The sequence below is a fragment of the Rhipicephalus microplus genome, chromosome 3 (genome assembly GCF_043290135.1).
Source record: "Rhipicephalus microplus isolate Deutch F79 chromosome 3, USDA_Rmic, whole genome shotgun sequence".
NCBI lineage: Eukaryota > Metazoa > Arthropoda > Arachnida > Ixodida > Ixodidae > Rhipicephalus > Rhipicephalus microplus.
Window position 1 is genome coordinate 250944829 of NC_134702.1, and position 27638 is coordinate 250972466.

Below are 27638 nucleotides of genomic sequence, written 5' to 3' on the forward strand. Positions count from 1 at the left end.
ACTAACCTAACGGCGACGGCACTGGCGAGGGGCGAACATAGTGGGAGGTGCAAACTAAGCCATAGGAGGGATCGTGCTTTGCCGAGGAAGACATGCGACACAAAAAATCACAGCATATCCACGGAGTGCACGATGATGAGTGAATCAAAGCATCCGTACGTCCATCCACGCTTCCGTCTGTCCGTTTGTTTTTGCTTCCGTCCACCCGTCCATGCCCCCGTCGGTGCAACCGTGCGTCCGTTCGCACGTCCGTCTGTCTCTGCGTCTCTCCTTCCGTCCAGGCGTTCATCCGTGCGTCACGCCGTTCGTGCTTCGGTACGTCAGTTCCTGCGTCTGTCGATCTGTTCGCGCGTCGGTACGTATATCCGTGCATTCATACATCCATCCATGCGTCCGGCTGTGCGTCTGTCCACCCGTCCATGCATCTATCTGTCTGTTCAGCCATGCGTCCGTCCATTCGTCCGTTCCTCAAGTGAACACTCTAAGTACCGCCATCTCGCATCTTTTCATCATATATTCATCATGATGTCACATGGGGGAATGGCACAAAACGGGTGCATTATTTACAATATTTACAGTCCACTGTATTGCGGCCAAAAACAACCAAAATAGCGAGAGCAGGCACACCTAGTCCTTCACTTCTTTGTCCTCCAGGTGAGTGGCACGTAACATTACCCTCCGGCAGCGAAAGCACCGACTAGGTGCAGCCGAAGAAGGAAGGTAGTGAAAGTGGTCCCTATACATGTGCGTTGCGGGAGTTCGGTGTGTGATAAAGCTTCAAACAGACAACGTGAACGATGTCAGTGCGGGGTTAGGTGAATGAGGACGTAGACAATTGTTCGATTTCATATGTGACGTTGGTCACTTGGCGGCGCACATGTGGAGTACTGGAATACTAGCTTCTCAGAATGCCAAATACGGCGTGCTGGAGACCACATGAGGACAAGAGATCTTAAAGGAAAGTGGGCGTACTGGTGACGACTGTCGTATCAATATTTTTGGCCCACTTGCGAGTCACTTAGCTGAACGAGTGCAAGTTGACGTGCATGGTCGGCGCGAGCTATAGCCTTTTGAGCGTATTCCGTGGGTGGGTACGTCAAAGGAGGCATCATCGTGTCCATAGGCAACGTTGGATTTTGGTCAAATAAAATAAGGAAAGGGGAATAGCCAGCCGTCTCGTGCCGCGAAGTGTTGTAGGTGAACGTGACATAAGGCAACGCTGCATACCAATCTTGGTGGTCGGCAGACACGTACATTGCCAGCATGTCGGCAATAGTTTACTTCATCCGCTCCATTAAGCCATCTGTATGTGGATGGTAGGCCGTGGTTAGCTTACGTTTGGTCTAGCAAGACATTCAAATATCATTGATGACCCGAGTTAAAAACTGCCTCCCACGGTCCGTCAGAAGCTGCCGCGGTGCTCCGTGCTGAAGGATGACGTTGAGGAGCAACGTCATCCTTCAGCACGGAGGATGGCGTTACTATGACAGTCGCGCAGCTGGTGAGAAGTGCGCAAGTAACTGCAAACAATGTGGCATAGTTGTGGCAACAGTGATCTATTTATTTCCCGAGAAAGACGTGGGGAACGGACCAAGCAAGTCGAGGCCGATACGATGAAACAGTTCCTATGAGACGTCGAGTGATTGAAGGCAGCTGGCAGGCGGAAAAGTTGACTTCTTCCGACGCTGACAAAGATCGCACAAGGTCACGCAACGACGTACTAAATTATACACTCCTGGCCAGTGGAACCAACGGTGTGCATGATCGTAGTTGCGGGGAATGCCGAGGTGCCCCGCCATTGGCAAGTTATGAAGCTGGGCAAGAACAGTCGAATGAAGATGGGTCGAAATCACAAGTAAGAGCACAGGACTATCGGATATCAGACTGTAACGTAGCATAGTGCCGTCGCTTAGCACAAAAAGACGAAGGGATGAACCGGCAGCTGTAGAGTTGAGGCGGTCGATAATGTTACGAACAGACAAGTCACGTCGTTGCTCAGTAAAAAGGTTCAACAGGTCAGTTAGAGTAGGCACATGCGAAATGGTATCGTTCACGAAAGAGTCTGGTGGGTCTACTGCATAGTGGGACAGGCAGTCAGTGTCTTGATGCAAGCAGCCAGACTTGTAAACAAGTGTGAACGTGTACTTTTGTAGTCATAGTGGCCAACGACGAAGTCAACCGGTTGGATCTTTGAGTGAAGACAGCCAGCATAACGCGTGGTGATCACCTATCACAGTGAAGGGTCTGCCGTAAAGATAAGGAAGAAATTTCCCGACAGCCCGAAAAATAGCAAGGCACTCTTTCTCAGTCATAGAATAGCTCCGCTCAGCTGCGCAGAGGAGGCGGCTGGCGTAATCAATGACGTAGTCGTGACCACGTTGATTTTGACCAAGGAAAGTGCCGATAGTATGACCACTGGTATCGGTGCGTACTTCGGTAGACGCAGAGTCATCGAAATGGGCCAACACAGGAGGTGACGTGGGTCGGTCGACGAGATGAGAAAAAGCCGACGCTTGGTCAGATCCCCAAGGGAACAAAACGTCCTTTTTCAAAAGACACGTGAAGGGCAGCGCAATGACTACGAAATCTTTAACAAAGCGGCGAAAACACGAGCACATGTTGAAGAACGAAGGAGCGTCCGTGGAAGAACGCGGAATAGGGAAGTCGGTGATTGCGCGTATTTTTTCTGGATCAGGTCATATACCCACAGCCTCAACAAAACGGCCAAGCATTGTGATCTCTCGGCGGCCAAAGCGGCATTTTGAAGAGTTGAGTTGAATACGAGTGGTGCGAAAGACTTGAAGAATAGCCGACAAGCGTTGCAGGTGGCTGGTCAACGTCGGGGAGAAAACGACGCCATCGTTTAGATAGCAAAGACATATGGACCACTTGAAACCCCCCACGAGCGACTCCATCATGCGCCTAAATGTTGCTGGCCCATCGCACAACCCAAACGGGATGACTTTAAGCTAGTATAGACCATCGGGTGTAATAAGGGCGGTCTTCTCCAGATCATTTTCATCGACAATTATTCGCCAATAGCCTGAACGAAGGTCGATAGAGGAAAAAGTACCATGCGCCTAGGAGGGAGTCCAGGCCCTCGCCTATTCACGGCAAAGGGTAGACGTCTTTCTTGGTGATTTTGTTGAGGTGCCGATAGTCGAAGCAGAACTTCCAGGTGTAATCTTTCTATTTTACAAGTACTATGGGCGATGCCCAAGGGCTCAAAGATGGCTCGATGATGTCCTTAGCAAGCATCTTGTCAACTTCCGTTTGATTGACGCTGCTTTCAGTCGCCGAGACACGGTAAGGGCGCCGATGAATAGGTCTTGCGTCCATGGTGCCAATTTGATAGGTCACCAGAGATTTTGTTCAAGTTTTAGTGAAGCGAAATAAAAAACGTCGTGGTATGCCGCCAACAAAAGGCGAATATCCAGACTTTGAGAAGGGTCCAGGTCCGGGGCAACCAAGGTTCAAACACGTCTTGAAATGTAGGGCTAGCAGCATGGCTCCCTGGAGGCGGCTGTTGGGCATCAATGGCTGTCGGAAAAGGGTCATTTGCGTCTAAAGGTAGTATTGTGTCCAGCGTGATACCTTCATGAAATCGTTGTGCGCAGCGTCTAAAGTTCAGGACAGGTATGCAAAAGTTAATCGCAGAAACAGTCACAAAAGAGTGAGGCAGAGCTACTCGTCGCGTCAGAACAACGTCCATGGAGGGGGTAATCAAGTAGTCGCCATCACATACCAGTAGGGCTGCTTCAAACGAAACGTAAGTCGCCGTACCTGGCGCAAGCTAATAAACTAGACGACACATAAACGTGGTGGTGGTGCGATAGTGAGGTCAGGTATAGCAGGAAGCTCTAACTGTAACAAACCAAATGAACAGTCGATCAGGGCAGAATATTCTCAAAAAGTCGTGACAGAGAATCAGATGAGGAGGACACTCGCCCAGAACAGCAAAACAAAAACTGAGGTCTTTTGGTCATCGAAGCCCACACGCGCAAAACGCATTCCAAGGACGGTAAGTCTACGGCCATCAGCTACGCGAACAACAGGTGATGAGGCAGGTGTAACGACTTTACGGAGACGACGAGAAAAGTGAGCGCTCATGACTGATAATTGGGCACCTGTGTCGATGAGTGCCGAAACAGGCACGCTATATAATTCTACGTTCATAATGTTTTGCCTGGTTTTCAGAGTTAACCAGTGGGCATGGCGATGTGAAATCAACTATGCTCACCAAGCCCGTCCTGTTTATTGCCCAGGGGCTGCTGATCGGTGGCATGTTGTCTGGCTCCGCTGGACAGCCTCCATCGCCTCCGTTCCTTGGCTCAGCCTTCTTCTGGCTACCCGCTTCGCGCATGCCTGCTTCATCCTCCCCCCGAATCGAAGCAACTTTTGATCACCTGGCCTATCAACCGTGTGAAAACTACGTGACGCTTCGGTCGACTACGTCACCAACGACAGCAGCTATAAAGCATGGTCTCCAACGTTTCTACTTCAGTGGGCATGGCGATGTGAAATCAACTATGCTCACCAAGCCCGTCCTGTTTATTGCCCAGGTACTGCTGATCGGTGGCGTGTTGTCTGGCTCCGCTGGACAGCCTCCATCGCCTCCGTTCCTTGGCTCAGCCTTCTTCTGGCTACCCGCTTCGCGCATGCTTGCTTCATCCTCCCCCCGAATGGAAGCAACTTTTGATCACCTGGCCTATCAACCGTGTGAAAACTACGTGACGCTTCGGTCGACTACGTCACCAACGACAGCAGCTATAAAGCATGGTCTCCAACGCTTCTACTTCAGTGGGCATGGCGATGTGAAATCAACTATGCTCACCAAGCCCGTCCTGTTTATTGCCCAGGTGCTGCTGATCGGTGGCGTGTTGTCTGGCTCCGCTGGACAGCCTCCATCGCCTCCGTTCCTTGGCTCAGCCTTCTTCTGGCTACCCGCTTCGCGCATGCCTGCTTCATCCTCCCCCCGAATCGAAGCAACTTTTGATCACCTGGCCTATCAACCATGTGAAAACTACGTGACGCTTCGGTGGACTACGTCACCAATGACAGCAGCTATAAAGCATTGTCTCCAACGCTTCTACTTCAGTGGGCATGGCGATGTGAAATCAACTATGCTCACCAAGCCCGTCCTGTTTATTGCCCAGGTTGGTAGTTCCTACTGCACGGTACGATCTAACAACAGGTTCCTTGTTATCCTGCCGTGCCCACGGACATGTATAACTATGGTGTATGACTGCCTTCTGGTTTGTAAACTCTTGCTCTGCGGAGATATTGAGACTAACCCTGGCCCGCATGCTGATACTTTAAAGCTCATTCTAGAAGGACAGGAAAAAATCTTTAACTCGATATCTGAATTGAATGCACAGTTGCTTGCATCAAACGAAGCTATAGCCGCACTTAACTCTCAAGTCGCCGAAATAGCCATGTCTCTTCACAGCATGAAGTCTATACCCTCAAAAAATGTTGCCTTGGATGACACGCTAACGCTTCTACGTTCATCTGTTACCCAACACTCTGAAAAGCTTGTTGATCTTGAAGATCGCAGTCGGCGTTCAAACCTTGTGGTGTTTGGCATATCTGAAGTAGAGAATGAATCCGATGCTGATCTTCATACTCGAGTAATCAGCGAAGTATTTGATAAAAAGTTGGGTGTGAAATGTACCTCAACTGGGAGAATTCACAGACTTGGCAAAAAAGGTGTAAATCGTTCAGAGGGTGTAAGTCTTCCCGTAATTTTGTACTTGCAGGACTTTAACGAAAAAATGAATATCCTCAAAAATGCAAAGAAATTGAAAGGCACCAAGATATTCATAGAAAACGACTACTCTCGGCAAACGCTCCGAAAACGGAAGTTGCTGCGGGAAAGTGCCAAACCAGATAAAGACAGCGGCAAAAACGTGTACCTTCTCAACGATAAGCTTCACATTGACTATGACGTGTACATTTGGGATGATGTGAAAAACGCGCGTGTCAAAATTTATTCCACTGTTCGCCCCGAAGTCAGTACATGACAATCTACTGCCATCCCCCCGTATAATTTTTGTCTTTTGAACATCAATGCAAGAAGCATTGTAAATAAAGCTAGTGAACTCGAATCTGTCCTGCTAACCCATGATCCTGACGTGATCGTAATATCGGAGACTTGGCTTCATGATAGAATACCCGATTCTGATATTGTTCCCCCTTCCCACCACATTCATAGGCGGGACAGGCCTTCGCACGGCGGAGGCGTTGCTGTTGTTCTTAGGTTTAACGTAAGTGCTGATCGGTTAGATCAGATTGACGGCCATGAAAGTTTATGCCTGCGTATAAGCTGTAATGGCAAGTCATTTAATTTAATTGCGGTTTACAGGGCGCCTTGTGCTGATTCCTCCTTCTTGACTAAACTATATGATCATATAATCAGATTCTCTAATAGTAACATTACTATTGCCGGAGATTTCAACCTTCCAAATATTATCTGGCCCTCTTTATCTTCCCGCTCTTCCGATGACCACTTGGTTTTCGACATTATGCTTGAATGCAATCTTAACCAAGCCATAAACATTCCTACGCGAGTACAAGGAAATTCTTCTTCAATTCTTGACCTTGTGTTTTACAGTGCCACCTTGTCTGATACAGATGTTGCAGTGGTAGACGGTTTGTCTGATCATAAAATTGTAATTTTTACGTGTCAACTGGGTGGACGATTAGGGCAGGATTCCGACAAAAAAACTGTGAAAGACTTCAGTAGGTCTAACGACGAAAGTGTTCTTGATTATTTAGACTTTGAACTCGACAACTTCGCCGATAACGATGTTAACTTACTATGGGACAAGTTCCAAACAATTTGCCATTTCTGCATCGATAACTTTATTCCCGTGAAAACAAAGAAGGTGTGCCGCGCAAACCCGTGCATCAATCGCGATATCATTCATTTAGTACGCAAGATCAAAAGGTTGAAAAAACGTAAGGTAAACAATTCGTTATCCAGAACCCTGCGCCAAACACTAGTGGATAAAATTCGTGCGAGTAAGCAATTTTTCTATTCCACCACCTTGCCTAATTTTATTAAAACTAATCCTTCAAAATTCTGGCATCACCTAAATGCGAGAGGGCGTGACGACATTAATAGCATAATAATGGGAAATCAAACTATAACCGATAAACAGCTGATTGCGAATGAATTTAAATGTTTCTTTCAATCTGTTTATTCTGATTCAGTGCCTTGTAATGATATTGGAGAGATACGTAATGTAACCGGACTGAACTCTGACTTTATCAGTTATGAAGGAATAGTTGCAATGTTACTCAATCTTAAATTGAAATCCTCTGTAGGCCCTGATAAGATTCCAAACATGTCTCTCTATCAGTATGCCGAATCCATAGCTAAATTTCTAGTTGTTATATTCCGTCTTTCCTTTTCTGAAGGTGTTGTCCCCGCCAAGTGGCGTATTGCACGTACAGTTCCTGTTTTTAAAACTGGCGATCGAGCCATCGTTACTAACTATCACCCTATTTCGCTTCTCAATTCCTGCAGCAAAGTCATGGAGCATATTATTTCCAACTATCTGGTTGACTTTTTAAATTCCCGCAATATTTCAACACCCTTCCACATGGTTTCCGTAAGGGCCTATCTACTACCACTCAATTCGTTTCTATTGTGCATACCTTTTCTTCAGTTCTCGACAAGTCCGGCCAAGTTGACGCAGTATTCCTAGATCTAAGCAAAGCATTCGACAGGGTTTCGCATTCAGGTCTTCTCCATAAACTTAATACACTTAATGTCCCGCATCTTCTAATAAAGTGGATTGCCTCATACCTTGAACATAGAAAAAAATTTGTTGATGTCGGTGGTCACGTTTCAGATCTTGGACAAGTTAACTCCGCAGTGCCTCAGGGAAGTGTCCTGGGGCCTTTATTATTTCTGGTATATATAAACGACATAACCTCTTGTGTGCACGAAAGCGTTGCTATTCGTTTATTTGCGGATGACTGTCTTCTCTACAGAGCTGTTGAATCAACTAATGACCAAATTATCCTCAATGACAGCCTGTATTTAATATCTAATTGGTGCGACACTTGGGGAATGAAGCTTAACCAAACTAAAACGGTGTACATGCGCATAACTAATAAAAAATGTCCTCTTATGTTCAATTACTCTGTAAAGGGAGTCGAAATTTCTCAAACCAATAGCTTTAAATATCTCGGCTTAACATTTACAAATAATCTAACCTGGTCAATGCATATCGACAAAATCTGTGCATCAACTCGGCGTAAGCTCGGCCTCTTACGTCACAAACTAAAAAAAATCCCCCTCCCATGTTAAACTTCTTGCATATAACACGCTAATCAGGCCTCGCCTTGAATACGCGTGTATCGTTTGGGACCCGTTCACTAAAAAAGACATTAACAAACTTGAACAAATTCAGAGGCTGGCTGTACGGTTCATGTATAATCGTTACCGCCGACATGACTCGCCTACCTCTTTAATCCAAACAAACAACATCATGATTTTACAGAGCCGCCGTAAAATAACAAGACTAAAATTTCTTTATCAGCTTTGGAACCGTAAACTTGCACTCGACCCCACTCCTTATCTAAACCTTTTGCCCCATAGACCCACCAGGAACTTTCACCCTTTTAAATTTAACTCGATTTTTGCACGCACAAACATATTCAAACATTCCTTCTTCCCGCGCACCATAAGTGATTGTAATGCCTTACCATCTGAAACCTTCTTATCAAATAATGTTCTTCAGTTGTTTAACCAGCTCGCAGAATAAATTTGTAACAGTGCCTTTATCCTGTGATTGGTTTCCCATATCTAGGTGTGTAAAATCTGTGCTACGCTACTGTTATGATCATTGCTGCCTTGCTTCGTTTTTTTTTCCTTCTTATGTGCCATATGTCTGAAATTTGCACTGATTAGTCCTCTCCTGTTCTCTGGTGTTTTCTTCGATTGTTCATTGCTTATTTCTTCTTGCTCTCAATTTGTATTTCTTTTTTTTGTTTAAATCTGGTTTTCATCATTGATATACAAACAAACCACTCCTGCTTGGGCCGCCCTAGGCCTGCAGTATTGTATAAATAAAAAAAATAAAAAAAAATAACAGCGGATATCTAGGTTGATAGGTCAATGCAGCGTCACCTGCGGGAGCTGCGCTGGTTATTTTTCCGAGGAAGGACGGCGTGGAAAAGGTGAATGGGAGCCATGAGGCATAGGTGACAAAGAACGTCACTGGGTTTGGGGGGACGGCGAAGGGTTGTTACGAGGGGTCGTTGTCGGGAATCAGGGTTCGGTAGGTCCTCATGGCCGTGCAAAGGGGAAGAGCTATTGCCGTCTGAACGGTATGATGAACGATGGGACGATGCCCGACAACAGCGACAATAGCGGGAAATGTGGCTGATGCCATTGCAGTTGAAACATATCGGCCTGTCATCACGCGTGTGCCGCTGGTTCGGGCCCCGGTACCTGGATATATCTGTTGTGGCCGGTAGTATGAAGCAGGGCTAGCCGCGGGACGAATTAGAACACATACTGGCTGGATGTCTGCGTTTAGCACTTCTTCACGCACGAGGGCCATGATTAGCGACACTGTCCGGCGCGCTTCATCGTGAGAACGAACCTAAGGAGTCGATAGAGTTGCTGCCTCGATCTCTCGCCGCACAAGACGCAGAATGTTTTCGCTACTGGGTGGCGGCTGAATCTGAACGTCTTCGCACAACAACAGGGCGGCTGGGATAGGGAGCCGAAGAAATTGCTTTCGTGACTCGTCAGCTCTTTGCTTTTTGTAACCGTTGGCACTCCCTGATAATGTCATCACTCGTGAAGTAGTCTTTATAAAAAACAAGGAAAAGGCGTCATCAGCGTGGTCTTTGAGAATGTTTCTGACTTTGTCGGCTTTGGGCGTTTGACTATCAACTTGCCAGCACAATGCTAAGACATCATGTATGTACACCATGTACGGCTCCGTTGGGGTTTAAACCCGGCATGCGAGTTCTTTCTGGGCGGCTCGTTGGCATGATTTAGGCTTTCCGAAAAGGTATTTCGTTTTTTTGTTTACATACGTCCTGGTCAGCTCCTCCTCGTGCGTGTCGAACCACACACTGGCGATACCCCTGAGGCAGTAACTGGCATTTGCAAGCATAGAAATTAGATACCAGTGATTCGTCTTGCTGGTGCGTTTGTAGTTGGCCAGCCACTTCTCCACGTGCACGTAATCACTCCCGCAGAAGGGGCCAGGGTCTCGATGGTGGATCACAACAACTTGGCTCGGTGGAGTCGGCATAGCGGGGGCTGGATCGACGAAATTGGCCGTCGACATGATGGACTGTGAAAGAAGACGCCTGCTGCGAAGTTACGCGTTGCGTTAAGTGAGTACCCCACACCTTCTACCTATGACGTTACGAGGGGCAAAGACAGAAATCTGGCGTATTATTTACAATATTTACAGTTCGCAATATTGCGGCCAAAGCCCCGCCGTGGTGGTCTAGTGGCTAAGGTACTCGACAGCTGACCCGCAGGTCGCGGGTTCAAATCCCGGCTGCGGCGGCTGCATTTCCGATGGAAGCGAAAATTTTGTAGGCCCGTGAGCTCAGATTTGGGTCACGTTAAAGAACCCCAGATGGTCAAAATTACCGGAGCCCTCCACTACGGCGTCTCTCACAATCATATGGTGGTTTTGGGACGTTAAACCTCAGAAATCAATCAATCAATATTGCGGCAAAAAAAAACCAAAATGGTGAGAGCAGGCACACCTATTCCTTTTCTTCGTCCTCTAGGTGAGCGGCACAAAATAATATAGAAGTATCTCCATCCAGAGGACATTCCAAGGACTAAACGAGAGGTTGCCCGGCCGGGCGAGAGGAGCGGCACGCGCGTACTTTTTTACGGCCTGCGCTTTTCAAGACAATAGTCTTGCTTGGGGGCCTTCGACGGAAAAATTTTGGTCTGTCTGTCTGTGTGTCTGTCCGTCTGTCTGTACATCTGTCTGTTTATTCAGTCCTAACGGCATCGGGTACTTGAACTGCTACCCCATTCGCAGCACCCACCAATTTTTCTCAAGCTTTAGCGTTCATACTTGTGCAATGGTCAATTAAAAATGAATTATTGCGCATGTCTAGGGTACCTTATTAACACGTATATTTGCATGGTTTATTTTGCACGTGCATGTTTTACTAGAAAAGGCATACATAAGCAATTTTATGGACCGTAGCGCTTATCACGCTGCGCTTACCATGCAACGCTGGCACGAAAAGGCGAGACAATGGTGGCCCCTACCCGTTGCCTTGCATTCTACACCTTATCACCTATGAGACAGGCGCGCACACCCGTCTCCGAGCCACGCGCTTCGTTTTCGAAGAAAACTGCCAGTTGGCGCTCATGTCTCACGTGTGACGTGACTTGATGCGCTCGTTCGCCTCCACTGCACGCTCGAGGCACTCTAACGCAGCACGTTTACAATAGCATTCATCGATTTTTTCGAACGGAACTTGAAATAAATGTTTGTTCACTCTTTCCACACGCAATACTATCGTCTTTCGACGACATTTGCAGATTAACATGCAGATACTGGGATAGACATTTAGCTCTCCTGGTCATTTCAATAATGGTATTAATACCAAACTTGGTAGCCCATAACGTGACTGTATGACGAGTGTAACTGACTAGTCATAACATCAAAATCATGACATGAGTCATGATTTACATTTCTTGGTCCTGCAGCTCCCGTGGTAGTTTCGTTCACATGACATGTAAAACTGGTGTGGTATGACATGACTGTATGGCGAACGAAAGCGACAGACCTTAACGTAGAAATCATGACATGCATGTCATGTAAGTCATGAGTCATGACTGCACGCCGCGCTCATGGCGCGTTTGCAGTCGTTTGGCTAGCCTCACATATAGCAAAGTTGGTATTATGAGACGTGAATGCATGACTAAGGTATATGACTGGTGTAAACATGATAGTCATGAGATGCGTGTCGTATTAGAACATGACTACATGCCGCGCTCACGATGCGCTCATGGCCTTTTACCTAGTTTCACATATACCAAATTTGGTGCTACGTCCCGTAAATGGATGACGAAGTATGTGACTGGTGAAAGCATGATAATCATCAGATGCGTGCCAAGTAAGAACATGACTACATGCCTCGCCCAAGGCACAAATACATTTCGACGGGACCAGGCGCGCGTGCGCGCCGGCGTTCGTTTCGCCGCGTAACGATGGCGATGCCACGCCAGGCGCCGATATGCCTGCCTTATACTTGGAGACGCGTGTCGCGCAGCGTTACTTAGACGCATGCGCGTGTGAGCGCGGCGGGCGTCCCTCGGTCACGAAGAGAATCAGACGCAGTGCTGGCTTAGTAAAGTCATCGGCGCCAAATGCACTATGTCGCATTTCGCGACGGTTTTCGCCTGGCCGCGCCGAAAAACGCTGGTCGCGCTGGTCGCGTCTGGCGTCATACTAAAGAGTGCTCGCGTTGCTAGCGCAGCGTTGCTGTGCCCAGTGTGCACGTGCGTCAACGTTACGTTGAAGTCTATCGGGCAATTCATGGTGCAGTTGTGGCTGTTTCGCTATCTCCACATATGCCCAAATTTAGTATTAGGTGACGTGAATAGACCACGTAGTTAAATGACACGTTCAAACATAATAATCATAAGAAGGAAGTCATGTACGGTCTAACACACCTCTGCCTCGTAACGTTGAGCTCATTTTAAAGTGACTGTTACAAGCTGCCACTCTAGCGTTGCCAGCGCGAAGTCGGCGACGGGAATGACAGCAGGTTGGTTCGTTCCGTACGCAAGCAGAGACAGTGAAGAGATCAGAGACGTGAGAAAACAAAACAACTTTACTCTAGTAATATTGCAGCACACGGAATCTAATACAACACTTCAATACAACTAACAAAATACATCAACACTTGATACAACTAAAGAAAAATATATACAATAGATCAGCTTACGAGAGAGAACTATTACAAACTACACAAACTAACAAGAATAGAACGACGGAGGAGAAAGTTCGAAGATATAAACAGGTGAAGGCATACGTGTGATGACCGGCAGCGTTGTGTCCCCGACGATCGGATGCGAGAAGTCGAAGAGAGTTCTGGCACGACTGCGATGTCGGCGGTGTTGCAACGCTGGTGGCTCCGAGAGGCTAGTACTTGCAGGTGACTTCGAGCAGGTTGAGCTAACTCGAGGCGAAGTCCCGATGTCTACGTTGCGGACGTTAACATCGCGTCACAACTAGACGAACGGCTAAGTTTAGGTGGCCAGCCGACACAGAGCCACACTAAAAACTTCTAGAAGAGATGCTTGTTGATCTGTTTCTACACCATCTTGGTCAGCGACTAGTCTGCCTAGCAGGGCAAAATCCTGCGCTTAAATCCCCCTCGTGTCTCCTCGCTCTCTTCCTTGGGGACAAGAGACCTCTACATGGGTCCAATCATGTGCGTTTAGTTGACGGAAACTCCGCCCCAAAAATATTTTGACCCCACCCCTTTTTAATTGAGAGAGGGCCCGCAACTAGCGAGAGTGACTACCTGTCGGGTTGTTGTCATACGGCTTGGCCACCAGAACGTTTCCCACGCTTTTCCCCGTGGAAACGGTCAAACCGTTCGGCTCTCAGCCGGTGCGTCTTGTAGTCTAATCCTTGTTCGGGGTATACCGCGGCCTTCTACGACCTTGCAGACGCCGCCACAGTTACAAAAGATCAACCGTCGGCGGCGACGTTCTAAGAAGAGCACCCCATTTTGCACTTCTCGGCTCCCTTTCATGCGCCGCCGTTCTCACGGTTAGTCGGGGAGTACGGCGCCCGTTAATTGCCGTGACGCGGTGCCGCCCAAAATAGCCGTCCGTGACATTGCCCCCCACTTTCAGAATGTTATTCATAACATTTCTTCACACGGAGGGGAATTTTTTCGACAACAAGGAACAAAACACCACCAACAAGGGAGGCATGAGGACTGTCCCTCTCATACACAACATACATAGGCAGAGTGCATCAAAGTAACAACAAAAGGAAAAACAAACAATTGTTAGAGTACCAGCTTCATTTACACGCAACAATATCAATGCGTCATACAAACAAGAAGAGGAAATAGCCGTGTACGGCAGCAATCAATACAGAATACACTGCACGAATGTATACTACGAAACGAAACGGAACAGGTGCGCTCCTCTACTGTAGTGCAATCCTTCAATGTGCATTACAGCAAGTAAAAACAACCAATGCACCAAGCAACAAGAAAATAACTCAAAATACACTTCTTATACAATGAAATACGTACATACAAACAGAAAACAACCAACGGAAGGAGAAAAAAAAACAACATGCTCATAGACCTCAAGAACTATATCCGGCTCAAGTAATCGGCTCCCACGTTTTCGCTACCCTTAATATGCGTAATGGTGAACTGGTACTCTTGGAGTAGTACTCCATCGAAGTACTCGAGCGTTCAGCTGTTTCGCCCGTTGGATATAACTCAGAGGCTGGTGGTCTGTCTGGACACAAAAATGTACTCCATAAAAGTACATGGAGAATTTCCGAATTCCCCATACCAACGCGAGACATTCGCGTTCGATGGTACTATAGGAAGCCTCCCGTGGAAGTAGCTTTCGGCTGGCATAAGCTGTGGGGTGGAGCTTGCCTTCGTGGGCCTGCATGAGCACGGCTCCGAGACTTGTGTCCGATGCGTCCGTTCGAAGTACGAATGGTTGGTGCAAATCTGGTAGCCGTAGTATCGGCTCCATCGAGACATGTTGTTTGAGACTTCGAAAAGCCTCCTCGTGGGCTGCTGTCCATTTCACCGAGTTAGCTTCACCCTTCCGAGTTAAATCTGTAAGGGGAGCGCTGACTTCTGCGTAATTCGGGATAAATTCCCGATAGTACCCGGTCAAACCGAAGAAGGCGCGCACTTGTCGCTTGGTTGAAGGACGTGGTACAGCTTCGATCTTGTCGAGTGTTTTCCCCAGTGGTTGCAATCTGCCCCTGCCCACTCGGTGTCCCAAGAAGTCGATTTCTTCTACCCCAAGTTCGCATTTACTGGGGCGCACTGTAAGCCCGGCCCTCTGTATGCGCTCAAAAAGCAGTCTCAGGGACCTCAGGTGCTCTTCCCATGTCTCGGTGGCTACCAGTACATCATCGTAGTAGTGGTCCACACCGGGTATACCTTCTGCAACCTTCCGCATCAACTTAGCAAATACAGCAGGCGATGTCTTGATGCCGAATGGCATGAAGCGGAACTGATATAGTCCCGATGTCGTCGAGAAGGCCGTCTTCGCTTTGAACTCTTCGGTCAGCGGGATCTGCCAATAGCCCTTCACGAAGTCGAGCTTCGAGAAATACTTCTTCTTTCCCACTGTAGCAAACACCGCGTCAGTTCTTGTCATAGGTTCGGAGTCGGCCACCAGAACGTTGTTCAGGCGTCGAAAATCGATACACAGTCGATTTGTCCCGTCGGGTTTCTTTACCAAAATGACTGGCGAATTATAAGGGGACTCTGATTTCTCAATGATGCCGAGCTTCTCCATCTCCCGCACCTCTTTCTCTACACCTTCCCGCGTTGCAAAGGGAAGAGGGTATTGTTTCACGTGGGCGGGGTTACTCGTGGTGAGTTCGAGATTGCAGTGGACCCAGTCAGTTTTGCCCGGGCCATCCGAGAAAATACGAGCGTGTTCCCTGACAATTCTTTGCAGCTGTCCGATCTGCTGAGCGTCCAGTTTGTCGGAGAGCTTCACGTCTTCTTCCCCTTCTACTTTCAGCCAGTGAGGGGTTGGAATAATCTCGTCCTCGCTTGATTCCACAACGCCAAATGTCACGTTGCACACCTTGGTGGAGGGGCTGTCCCTCTCCTCGTATCTTTTTAGTAAGTTGGCGTGGAAGATTTTTCTGCCGCCAGCCGTGTCTACGACGTAGTCAGCTTCACCTTTCTTTTCCCGGACTTCAAAAGGGCCCTTCCACTGCAGCAGCAGCTTATTCGTGTCGGTTGGAAGTAAAATCAGTACCTTGTCTCCTGGGTTGAAACTCCGCTCCTTCGCCTTTCGATAGTACAGCTTCGTGTACCGTGCTCCAGCTTTTTCCAACTCCTCGTGTACCAGGCGGCACGTTTCCTCCAAACGGTTCCGAAGGTCGAAGACATGCTGGTACGTCGTCTTAGCTTCTTCGGTCAAGTCGGCGTTCGTCCACAGCTCCTTGAGTATCGCCAAGGGTCCCCACACATGGCGGCCGTAGAGAAGCTCGAAGGGTGAAAACCCCATACTGGCCTGCGGAACCTCCATATAGGCAAAGAGGAGAGGTGCCAGGTAGCGGTCCCAATCTCTCGGTTTTTCGGCGCACATGCGCTTCAACATTAATTTTAAGGTGCCGTTGAATTTTTCCACCAAGCCATTCGCCATGGGGTGATATGGGGTGGTGTGGAGCTGGTGCGCGGAAAGGAGCCGCGCTACTTCCTTCATCAGGTCCGATGTGAAGTTCGTGCCACGGTCGCTCAGTACCTCGCGGGGGACGCCAAATCGGGAGAACATCTCGACCAGGGCTTCGGCCACTCGCTCAGTTTCGATACTCGGGAGCGCCACTGCGTCTGGATACCGGGTGGCATAATCCATCAAAGTCAAAATGTATCGGTTCCCATGCTTTGAGGGCGGGTGAATCGGTCCCACTATATCGATCGCCACTCGCTTGAACGGGGTGTCGATTATGGGTGCCCTCCCCAGTGGAACATGTGGTACACTGCCCTTTGGTACGGTGCGCTGACAAATGTCACATGAGGCGACGAACCTTTTTACGTCAGCTGTGATGCCTGGCCAAAAGAACTCCTCCGAGATCTGGTCCTTGGTTTTCTGCGTGCCCAAGTGTCCTGCCATTATACCATCGTGTGCCGCTTTAAGCACAGCTTCTCGGTGGCAGCGCGGAACGACTAATTGGCGTACAAGCCGTCCGTTGGCCTCTGTGTACTGTCGGTACAGCAGTCCCTGTTCTTGTTTGTACTCGATGATTCCCTTCTCTTTTCGGCATGTTTGCTTCCTGCCGATCTTCTCAAAACACTGTTTGAGTATCGCATCTCCCCTCTGCTCGCAGCCATAGTTATCTCCCGGCAAACTCGCCGTGGTCCCAGGCGTACGAAGCTTGGCAAATTTTCCCGGCTGTGCGTGCGCTTGGGAACGGGTTATAGCTGCTGCCACAGGCTCTTCTCTTAACTCCTTTGTCGCAACTGGTTTTTCAGTCTGCTTTCTGGGATCATTAGGAGGTCTTACGCCCTCGATATTTCCCAGAATGAGGTCATACAGTGGATCTTGCAGACATAGTGCTGTCAGATTGCCAGTAAAGTAGGGGGTGTCAACCTCAATTTGTGCTTCGGGCAGCATCCTCGCTGTTCCGTCAACCAAGTATACGAGTCTGCTTGTACCTGTGAGCTCGTCTTCCTTCACCAATTTCCTCCGCACGATTACTGTGTTGCACCCCGTATCCCGCAACACTGATATGTCTGTGCCTCGGAGGGTCCCTGTTGCCACAGGTAGGTTCTCGGCCAGATTTTTCGGCGGTGTCACCCTTACGGCGTTGACGACGGGGACTTTTTCGCTAATGGCGAAAAAGCTGGCAGACCAGTTTTTCGAAGCTCCACCCTGAGCTTCGAAAAACTGGTCTGCCAGCTCAAGCATGTCTTCCAGCTTGACATACCCGTCGCATATGGGATCCTCACGCGTTTCCCTCGGTGCGTAGAGGCAGGACGCCTGGAGGGAGTTATTTGCTCCTGACCGGCAGTCGTTTGCCCTATGTCCTTTTTTCCCACACTTGAAGCAGATGATGGCTACATTAGCGGCAGGTCTGTTGCGACACAAGTGCGGTGGGTGATTCCCACGATTGCAAATTTAGCACCGTGGTAGTGGTGAGTGGCTGTTGCCTCCTTTTTCGTATTTCCTCTTTTCGTCCGTTATGGGACCATCTTTCTTTGTTTTCGCTAGGCTTGCTCCACCCTGAGCTTCGAAAAACTGGTCTGCCAGCTCAAGCATGTCTTCCAGAGATTCCGCCCTCCTTTCTTTCAAATATAATGCCAGGTTCGAACCACATCCATGCAAAAACCTCTCTCTAATCAACAATGCTCGGAAGGACTCGAATTCTGTTTAGTTTTGGACAGCTGAACCCATCTATCGAAGTAGTGTCTTAAGCTAGCCGTGTACTGTGTTGCTGTTTCACCCCCTACTGACCTCTCCTTATTAAACTTGTCTTGGAACCCATCCGCCGTGAAGCGAAAGCGCTTCAGGAGGGCGGTTTTAACCTTGGTGTAATCCGCTGCATCTGCAGGCGGTAGCCTGCCATAAACACTTAGCGCCTCTCCTGTAAGGCATGTCGAAAGCGCCGTCACCCATTGGCTTTCAGGCCACTTTTGCCCTCTGGCGATGCCCTCAAACCGGTGTATAAACGCATCTAAGTCGTCCCTTCCTTCGTCAAAGGTGACGAGCAGTCTACCTGCGTGTATTCTCAAACTCGGCTCCTCCCCGGCATCGCCGTGCTCACTGCTGGATCAGCTCACACTGCTACTCTCATTGAGGTGAATCTTTAATTGCAGTAACTGCACTTCCCGTTCTCCGGCTTCCCTAGCCGCTTCCCTTGCCACTTCTCGTTCTTTCTCCCTTTCAACGCGTTCTCTCTCCTTTTCTTGGCGCTCTCTCTCCTTTTCTTCGCGTTCTCTTTCCTTTTCTTCGCGTTCTCTCTCCTTTTCTTCGCGTTCTCTCTCCCTTTCTTTTTCCTTTTCCTCCCGGGCCAGTGTCCGCTCTTCTCTGGCTAACGCCTGCGCCTGTTGCTCCTTAACCCATTGTCTCAGTTCGGCGCCCTCGAGGCCTAACTGTTTACCGTGTGCGATCCACTTATCAAAATCCATACACTCTATATTGCAAATTGTCACTATAATGCCCCTATAAAACCAGCGCAATCATATGCAGGGTGCAACCGCTTCAACTGTGCGGCTCTATCACCACGCTGTCCGCACGGTTCTCGTTCACCCCTCACCGTCTTACTCTTGTACGGAACGTCCTGTCTCGCGGACGCCAGTTTTGTTACAAGCTGCCACTCTAGCGTCGCCAGCGCGAAGTCGGCGACGGGAATGACAACAGGTTGGTTCGTTCCGTACGCAAGCAGAGGCAGTGAAGAGATCAGAGACGTGAGAAAACAAAACAACTTTACTCTAGTAATATTGCAGCACACGGAATCTAATACAACACTTCAATACAACTAACAAAATACATCAACACTGGATACAACTAAAGAAATATATACCAGAAACAATAGATCAGCTTAGAGAGAGAACTATTACAAATTACACAAACTAACAAGAATAGAACGACGGAGGAGAAAGTTCGAAGATATAAACAGGTGAAGGCATACGTGTGATGACCGGCAGCGTTGTGTCCCCGACGATCGGATGCGAGAAGTCGAAGAGAGTTCTGGCACGACTGCGATGTCGGTGGTGTTGCAACGCTGGTGGCTCCGGGAGGCTAGTGCTTGCAGGTGACTTCGAGCAGGTTGAGCTAACTCGAGGCGAAGTCCCGATGTCTACGTTGCAGACGTTAATATCGCGTCACAATTCGACGAACGGCTGAGTTTAGGTGGCCAGCCGATACAGAGCCACACTAAAAACTTCTAGAAGAGATGCTTCTTGATCTGTTTCTACACCATCTTGGTCAGCGACTAGTCTGCCTAGCAGGGCAAAATCCTGCGCTTAAATCCCCCTCGTGTCTCCTCGCTCTCTTCCTTGGGGAAAAGAGACCTCTACATGGGTCCAATCATGTGCATTTAGTTGACGGAAACTCCGCCCCAAAAATATTTTGACCCCACCCCTTTTTAATTGAGAGAGGGCCCGCAACTAGCGAGAGTGACAACCTGTCGGGTTGCTGTCATACGGCTTGGCCACCAGAGCGTTTCCACGCTTTTCCCTGTGGGAACGGTCAAACCGTTTGGCTCTCAGCCGGTGCGTCTTGGAGTCTAATCCTTGTTCGGGGTATACTGCGGCCTTCTACGACCTTGCAGACGCCGCCACAGTTACAAAAGGATTAACCGTCGGCGGCCACGTTCTAAGAAGAGCACCCCATTTTGCACTTCTCGGTTCCCTTTCATGCGCCGCCGTTCTCACGGTTAGTCGGGGAGTACGGCGCCCGTTAATTGCCGTGACGCAGTGCCGCTAAAAATAGCCGTCCGTGACAGTGACATATCAACCTTCTTCATTTGTGCTTCGCATATCCTAGGTTCCCACAGTACGTGGGATCTGCCATTTTTTTGCTGCGAGAAGTGGAGTTTCTGCATTGAAGATCGTGAAAACAGCCAGCGGCGCCACCTGGTGACGGAAACTTCACTAATTTGAGTTGTTCTGTGACGTGACCGTAACATAGTGCACGTGGTCAACAATATTTCTGTTAGTATTGAAATATCGTTTGCTCCTTTATAGTAAAAGATATTACTCCATAAAAATTTACATATAGGCCAGCGTTATAGTAAGGTCTATTTGATTCACCCTAGGTACTCTGCACCTTCTGCACCTTTTCATGGTGCGCTGCACCTCGTTCCTCGATTCTCCAAGGTGCAGCGCCGCATCCTGCACCTGCATCCTCGATTGTACAGAGTGTTGGTTAGGTGTCGCCGTGGTGCCGCAAACCCTTGCACCTTCTAGCGCGAGGGTGTAGCCATGGTGCAGCTTTTTGGTGCAGCCTTGTACATTTTATGTCGCGCGCTAGCAGACAACACCTTGAGACGCACCTGTGGGACGTCGCAGACATTGACGGTATACCGACGGAAATTTTTCCGATTGTGGACAATCTTGGCGTGATAATCCTGGCCGGCGACGGCGAGCTCGACGCTACAGCGGGTAATTGTGCCGAATTGATAGCAATCTTGAGAAGTTCACTCAGATTCACGACCGCAACATTTCTTCGTTATCCATCGTTTTCATCTTTTTTTTGAGATGGCAGAACATTGCGGGTTGTATGTGCGTCGGGCCAACTTGCCATCACTGACTCGACAAACGGGCGTGATACACCGAAAACGTCGCAAGATCACGCGATGCGACGACGCAAGCGGCCCCTGCAGCAGCTGCCTCGTGCGACCTCAGAGCGCTTAGCAAGGTCCTGCACGTCGTGACGACTCTAACGAAGTGCTATGGAACGAAAAAAAGACGAGGTTTTTTTTATTGATAAAGATAAAAAGAATTTCGGAAACATCGGCAAAAAGGAGCTTGAAGTCGTGGTCAAATTAACGAACCACAACTTCCTCGTAGTACTAAGGTGTGCGGTTACGATCGCTGCACACCAGTTGAGCACCGATTTGGCATAACACCGCGCCCTTTCTCGTCTTCGCGGTCGGATTCAGCTGTTTACATGGCAATCTGGGAGTCCTTCTATGCTGACAAATCAGGAGCTGCAAATGTGTTGGCGCACAATACTCACGACGACTTACGTAGCCGAGCAGCAGATGATAGGTGTTCTCTGTTTGCACCTCAGTAGTGGATTTACACTAAGCGGTGGCGCTGCTGATGCGTTGCATTTGCACCCCGAATCGGGTGCCGAGACACCTAGCTACACCTGCCGCACCAGGTGTCGGCACTGGCTGAACCTTTTTGTATGCGGTGCCATGCACTTCTTTTCAATTGAATATACCAGAATTCGTACCAAAGTGGCGCTGCCTTCCCATGACGTAATGATTTTGTGCTCCTCAGCGTGCCTGGAGAAACTTTTCTACGTGCTAATGAAAGCGTGCGCGTAGTTTCCACGTCGCTAAGATTTTAGGGTGACGTGGTTTTTTTTTACCTACACTTTGTCTCAAAAATGACGCGCAGTGACGTTCTGGTGACTTGGTTTGGCTCGTGTGTCGATAAAGTAACGATGACGGGACAATCCATCTACGACAGAGGCGCACACAACTTGGGTGCAGGCGCACGCAACGCGGTACAAATACAGGGAAACTGCATAAAGGAACAACGTCTTATTGAAACAGTTTGTTAATTTAATAAATAGTTTTAAAGCTTAGAATGAACGTGGTTAAGCGTAGTTATACGAACTCCTGAAAAGCAGAACCATGATGGCATGCACAAGTTGCTAGAAGGGCTATCGGCCTTGCTATCAATTTCCAGCGTTGCTGAACAAAAATGCAAGTCGGTGTTCAGAGCCTTTCAAATCGAAACATGCTGCTTATAAAAGAACTACGTGCTTTTAGGAGTAACTACGACAGCTACTAACACTGCGAAAGGTAAGACATTGGTGGCGCCAGGAAAAACTGGGTCGGAAAAATCAGTTGGCAGTCCCTTCGAGTTGCAAATCTGTTTCGTGGACTAGATTTTCTACTAACGCTGAAATATTGAACTAGTGCTCATTTTGTGCAAAAAGGAAACCTCCTCGTTTTAAAGATGAGAAATTGGGCGACTTTATTGCCCAGAGAACCGTTACACGCGCCCATTGTTGTCTGTCCTAAATTATTTAAATCCGATACACGCGCCGAACGTTCCATGCACTCCTCACTTCATTGTTCCTTTTTTCTACTATTTAACACACCCCAGGACCTCAGGTGGCAAGTTCTGATTGGTAAAACTTTCGTACAGGCCTCAATAGCTCTGAGCCATTGGGTATTCAGGATTTACATCAATGGACTACGCCATCTTTAGAAAGTGACCTGCGGTGATGAAAATTTTTAATGCGCCCACGTTTAATCCCATGCTGTTTGTGCACGAGTACTTTTACCAAGTCCAGGGCAATCAGTGTCGTACGATCCGGGTTTCCACCTGCGCCTGCTCTTCTGTCGGTGCTTTCCACGCTTGTTTCAAGCCCATGCTTCTGAACACATCACCTTCGGTGAAATGATGTTTTCGTTGATTGGTTTCTTTTGTCTCAAACATTCGATATGCGAATCTTCCACGATGTTTTCGAGCAGCTCCTTTTCAAGAATTTTGCTTGTTTTCTTTGACTTCGCTTGATTAACCCTTGAACCACCAGCCTTTTCACTGTGCGATGCTCTGGGCTGTCTCATTTGTGGCAGTGATGCTATCTTGCTTGATTGATATGTGGGGTTTAACGTCCCAAAACCACCATATGATTATGAGAGACACCGTAGTGGAGGGCTCCGGAAATTTCAACCACCTGGGGTTCTTTAACGTGCACCCAAACCTGAGTACATGGGCCTACAACATTTCCGCCTCCATCGGAAATGCAGCCGCCGCAGCCGGGATTTGAACCCGCGACCTGCTAGTCAGCAGCCGAGTACCTTAGCCACTAGACCACCGAGGCGGGGCGGCTATCTTGGCTGTCGTCTTGTTAAAGTTCGCTGTCGTCTTGTTAAAGTCGCTGTACAAAACGGACGTTGCAGGCGTCACACTAGGCCTGCTGTCGCGTCTTCCTTCGGTTGTGTTGCGAACGCAAGACTCATTTCTGCCTTCAGCGGTTGAGCACTAGAACAGTCGTCTTCCAAAAGTGGTTGTTCAGGAATGCGACCCAGACAAATAAAGTTGCCGTTTTCTGCTTTTAGCTATCTCTCTCGCCTTCCATTTCGTCAGCCGAAAGCTGTTAAGCGAGTGCAACTCGCATTTTCTCAAAACTGCTAGCATTCAGGTCACTAGTTGACAACTTGGGCTTTTCAGAGTGACATTCTCTCTGTTAAGGTTGAACGCCTCACAGAGGATGTACATGGGCACCAGCAGTATTAAAAAAAAAGCAAAAAGAAGTTGTTTGTGAAGTTACGCACTCACATATAAACAAACAATGCAAAAATTTGTACCCGGCCGTTTGGTGTGTCAGATTCACCTTTCAGGAGGAGAGGCAATTCATCAAGAGAGGAAAGCGTGACAGAAAACGAAGACTCCTATTTTTATCAACAGGGTGGTGCCTTTTAGACAGTTATGTTTTCAGTTACCTGAATATCTGTTAGCGTCCACATTCTTTTATTCCATGACGCCCCGTCACGTGTAATAAAATTTTCGAACTGTCCTGTCTGTTCCACCAAAATTGTAGCTTCAACCAACATTTTGCACAGCATTTCAGCTTTGTAAATCGATTTACACAGGAGCTCACGCCATCCCAGCAGTACGCACTGACGTCTCTCTCGCTCGGCTGCCGCGCGCTCGAAGTGTGTCAGCTTTCTCTCGCTTCACCATCTCCACCGCTCGCAATGCTCGAGCCCATTCCTCACGTATACATCGTCTCTCCCGCGCTACCTCACTCCATCTATGAGCGAAAGGAAGCCGCGGGCAAGGGAATGTCACGGCGCCGACAATGTGGACAGCGCTCCGCTGCTTGCCGCGTTATCGCGCCGGCGGGCGGTTCGCCCTCGCGGCATCCTTCCCGCTGGTGTACCCGTACTTTTCCCTGCTGTCGCCGGCGTTGCGAGGGTTAGTGAAAGCAATCGCGTTAGCGAACGGCGACGTCAACATCGACAAGGCGTGAGCCAGGGAAGCGGAACGCAAGCGTCGGCAGTGGAAGACCAGCGACACAGACGAGGTGCGAGTCAAGAACACAGGTTGCGTTTGAGAATACAGAGGGCGCGCGGGTAACACCGACGAGATGCGACCCAAGGTAGACGAGTGCAAGCGTCTTTAACGGGTCGCGCTTCCCTTGTCGTGGAGTTTCAAACAAACGTTTACTCCAGTAAGCGCTACACCGAGTTTCACTCTAAACCGTTTTTCCAACACTCGCGTTGACGCCGGTTTCAACAGGGTGAACGCCGTGCGCATCGCTGCTGCTTCGCATCCCATCACGGTTTCCTTCGGGCAGATGTTCCATAGTTTTATTAGAAACCTAATAACATGGACAATTGAAAAAAATGAAAGCAGCAAACTTATGCCACATTACAATCGAATCTACAATTAGCCTTGTCTCAGAATACACTGAACCAATATAGCTTCATTCTGCAATAAAGTGAATGGCATGCGTAGTCAGCTTCTCACGGGACAATGGAATTCAATGGGATACTTGCGATTGGCAGCACATGTTGCAGCACAGACTTACCTCGAAAACTAGTAAAGGTGCAATGATATGAAATTTACTCATGTCAAGATTTTTGCGTAAACGAGTAGCTATTGACCCTGAAGTAGCGATGCGCGACCTAAAACACATTTCAGAGACGAATGAGTATCTGTATTATTGATTAATGTATTCGCTATCTAACGCAGTTCAAAACGGGTGGAAAGCCCGCCAAATTGTAGTGCTGACAGCGCTACCTCGCGGCCACGTCGTGGCCGCTGCACAGCTGATGCCGCTCTCACAAAAATGGTGACGTCACACTGGCATTCCAGCGCACGTGCAGCCAGTCCAGCTGTGTCTATGAAGGCGTAGACATGCCTCTGTCGCCAACATCGTCGTCCTCGCCTTCGTCGCCGTCAATATCGGCAAGTGATGATGACATCGACCTTGAATTGGATATTGCCACGATTCGCGACAATCCTTGCTTTTCAAGCACCGCGTTAAATGCAATGTATTTATCAGTCCCGGCCGTACTGTCGGAGCTCAGGAACACCAACTACGCACCTCATGTCGCGGATGTTTGGCGAGTGAATCGCGGCTTGCAGCTCCAGCAGGGCACATAGTATGAATAGCCCCGGCCTCGAGAAGAGGCCTCCCTGCTTAACTGGTTCTGCCCAACTGGTTCGCCAACACAGGATTTACCCTGTAGCAGCTTGCCACAAAGTGAAGGGAGCAAATGTGGCTGCTCTTCACAGGCATCTAGTCCCTCGGTCCAACGGCACGTACGAAGTCAACCCACTGGATGCGTTGAGGTTCGTGGCTTGGAAAGGCATGAAACGCCGCGCACTTCCCACTTTTTCCACGCCTCGACGTACAGGTTCTCACTACGCAGTGGTTCCCGACATTCTGGCACATATTGTCGCTCTGAATGATTGTATTCACAGGCAGTGGAGCACAACGCAAATCAGTCGATGTGACACGATGAATCACACGCACGCTTCAACACAGCAGGGAGAGCCACTAGAGAGAGCATGGCTGGGAGTCGGCTCCAAAACACTCAGAGAACGTCGACGTCATCGTTACTAGAGAATCGTCACACAAGATGGTAACTGTGGAATGTATCATACCGAACACGTAGCACTAGTGTCGATGTCGCAGGGCACTCAATTTTTGGCTTTTTCTCCTTAGCTTTTTTGCGCTGTTCCACGTCGAAATAAAACAACTTCGACGCGACGGACGCCATTGAAATTTGGCGAACGAGACCTATGCATACGAAGTGATCGAATGATGGGCACGTCTCGATCTTGAAATTTGATGTCAGTGCCCCTTTAAGGCCTGTCTGCTGCAGTGAAGCGACGAAGCGCACAACTGTTTGGACCTTTCAGAAAGACCAACAACTCGTGAACAGCCTTCTTCAACATCGGGCTCTTCAAACAGGTTCTTGAACTTAAAGTAAATCTGATGCGCTTCACCGAAGAGGATCGGTGTTTCCACAGACAGCGCTACTATTTGCGCTGTTTCGCGAATGAACTCATTTATGCCGACGAGATTGATGTGGTGCGCGGCCAGCTCTCTTCCGCTTTCGACGAAGCAACGTTATCCGACGCAAAAATCAAGAAACTTCAGCACTGCACCAAGCCAAAGTCTTTCGTTGATCCTGTTAGGCGTATCCATCTTTGTTTTTTTCAACAGTATTGCCAGCACAAAAAGAATTATGAAGTGCGCATGCTGGCCAGACAACTCGGAGTTGGCGTAATATAGATATTGACGCTGGTGACGCGGTGTACCAGCTCAAATTTCTGCGCAATGGTGTTCCTAGATTGGTAAATACCGTTGTGTAAACTGTGGCTCCTTTTTTGTGTACGTTTCAACCAGTGTCAAGAGGCCAGTTTTAACGCCGACAGTCCTCGCTATTTCTGCGAAGGCTGTTCGACCAAATCACATTTTTTCGGTATCCACAAATACTGTGGCTGTGCTCATCGGGACAATACCTGGCGAAAGGAACACACGAACAACACTTTGTCTGATTCACAGGGTGCATACAGGTGCCAAAAACCATTGAAAACACTTGAACTGAAAAAATACATTGTCAAGGCCACAGAATATCTTAGACTGTTTCCCTGTCTTTGAAACCCACCGAGATTCGGGAGCGCTTACCTCTGAGGTATATATTGCAACTTGATTTTTGTAGGATAATATTGTTGATCGTCGAGTTTAACACATCGGAAGCCTATTTCGCTTTAGAATATATGATGAAGTGTTTTATTTTTGTCTACCCTGCCCTACGGTGAAATGATTTTGAAAACGACTACAAAAGAAAATTTAAAAAATTCTCTCATTTCAAACGCATGCAATACATATAGTAATTGAAGTGCTTCGGAGAAAGGGGCACGCAAAGCTCACGAGCTGCAGGGAGATCAATTTAGAAATGTGCAGAGTGCCCATCGTGAACAAACGTGCGGTATTTACCCACTACAACACTCACAGCAGCGACATAGGAAAGCCGGCTTTCTCGGTTTGCACCACAGGAGAAGGAAGCCGAACTTCACTGTGACCAGACCGGTTAGCAGAAAAGTCAAAACGTTGTGGTCAGGTGTAATTCCGAGGCCAGTCTCTAATACATGTGAATTTAGGATCAGAGAAGTTCCCACAGCTTCCTGCCATGTTATCTGGCTAATTTGGCTGATCTCACTCTACCAAATTC

At 48.4% G+C, this 27638-nt stretch overlaps 1 protein-coding gene across 1 annotated transcript in view; it reads left to right on the forward strand.

The window, feature by feature from the left end:
* Positions 1-27638, forward strand: part of LOC142803189 (testis-specific serine/threonine-protein kinase 3-like) — a 286989-nt gene that overhangs the window by 206687 nt on the left and 52664 nt on the right. The window lies entirely within an intron of this gene.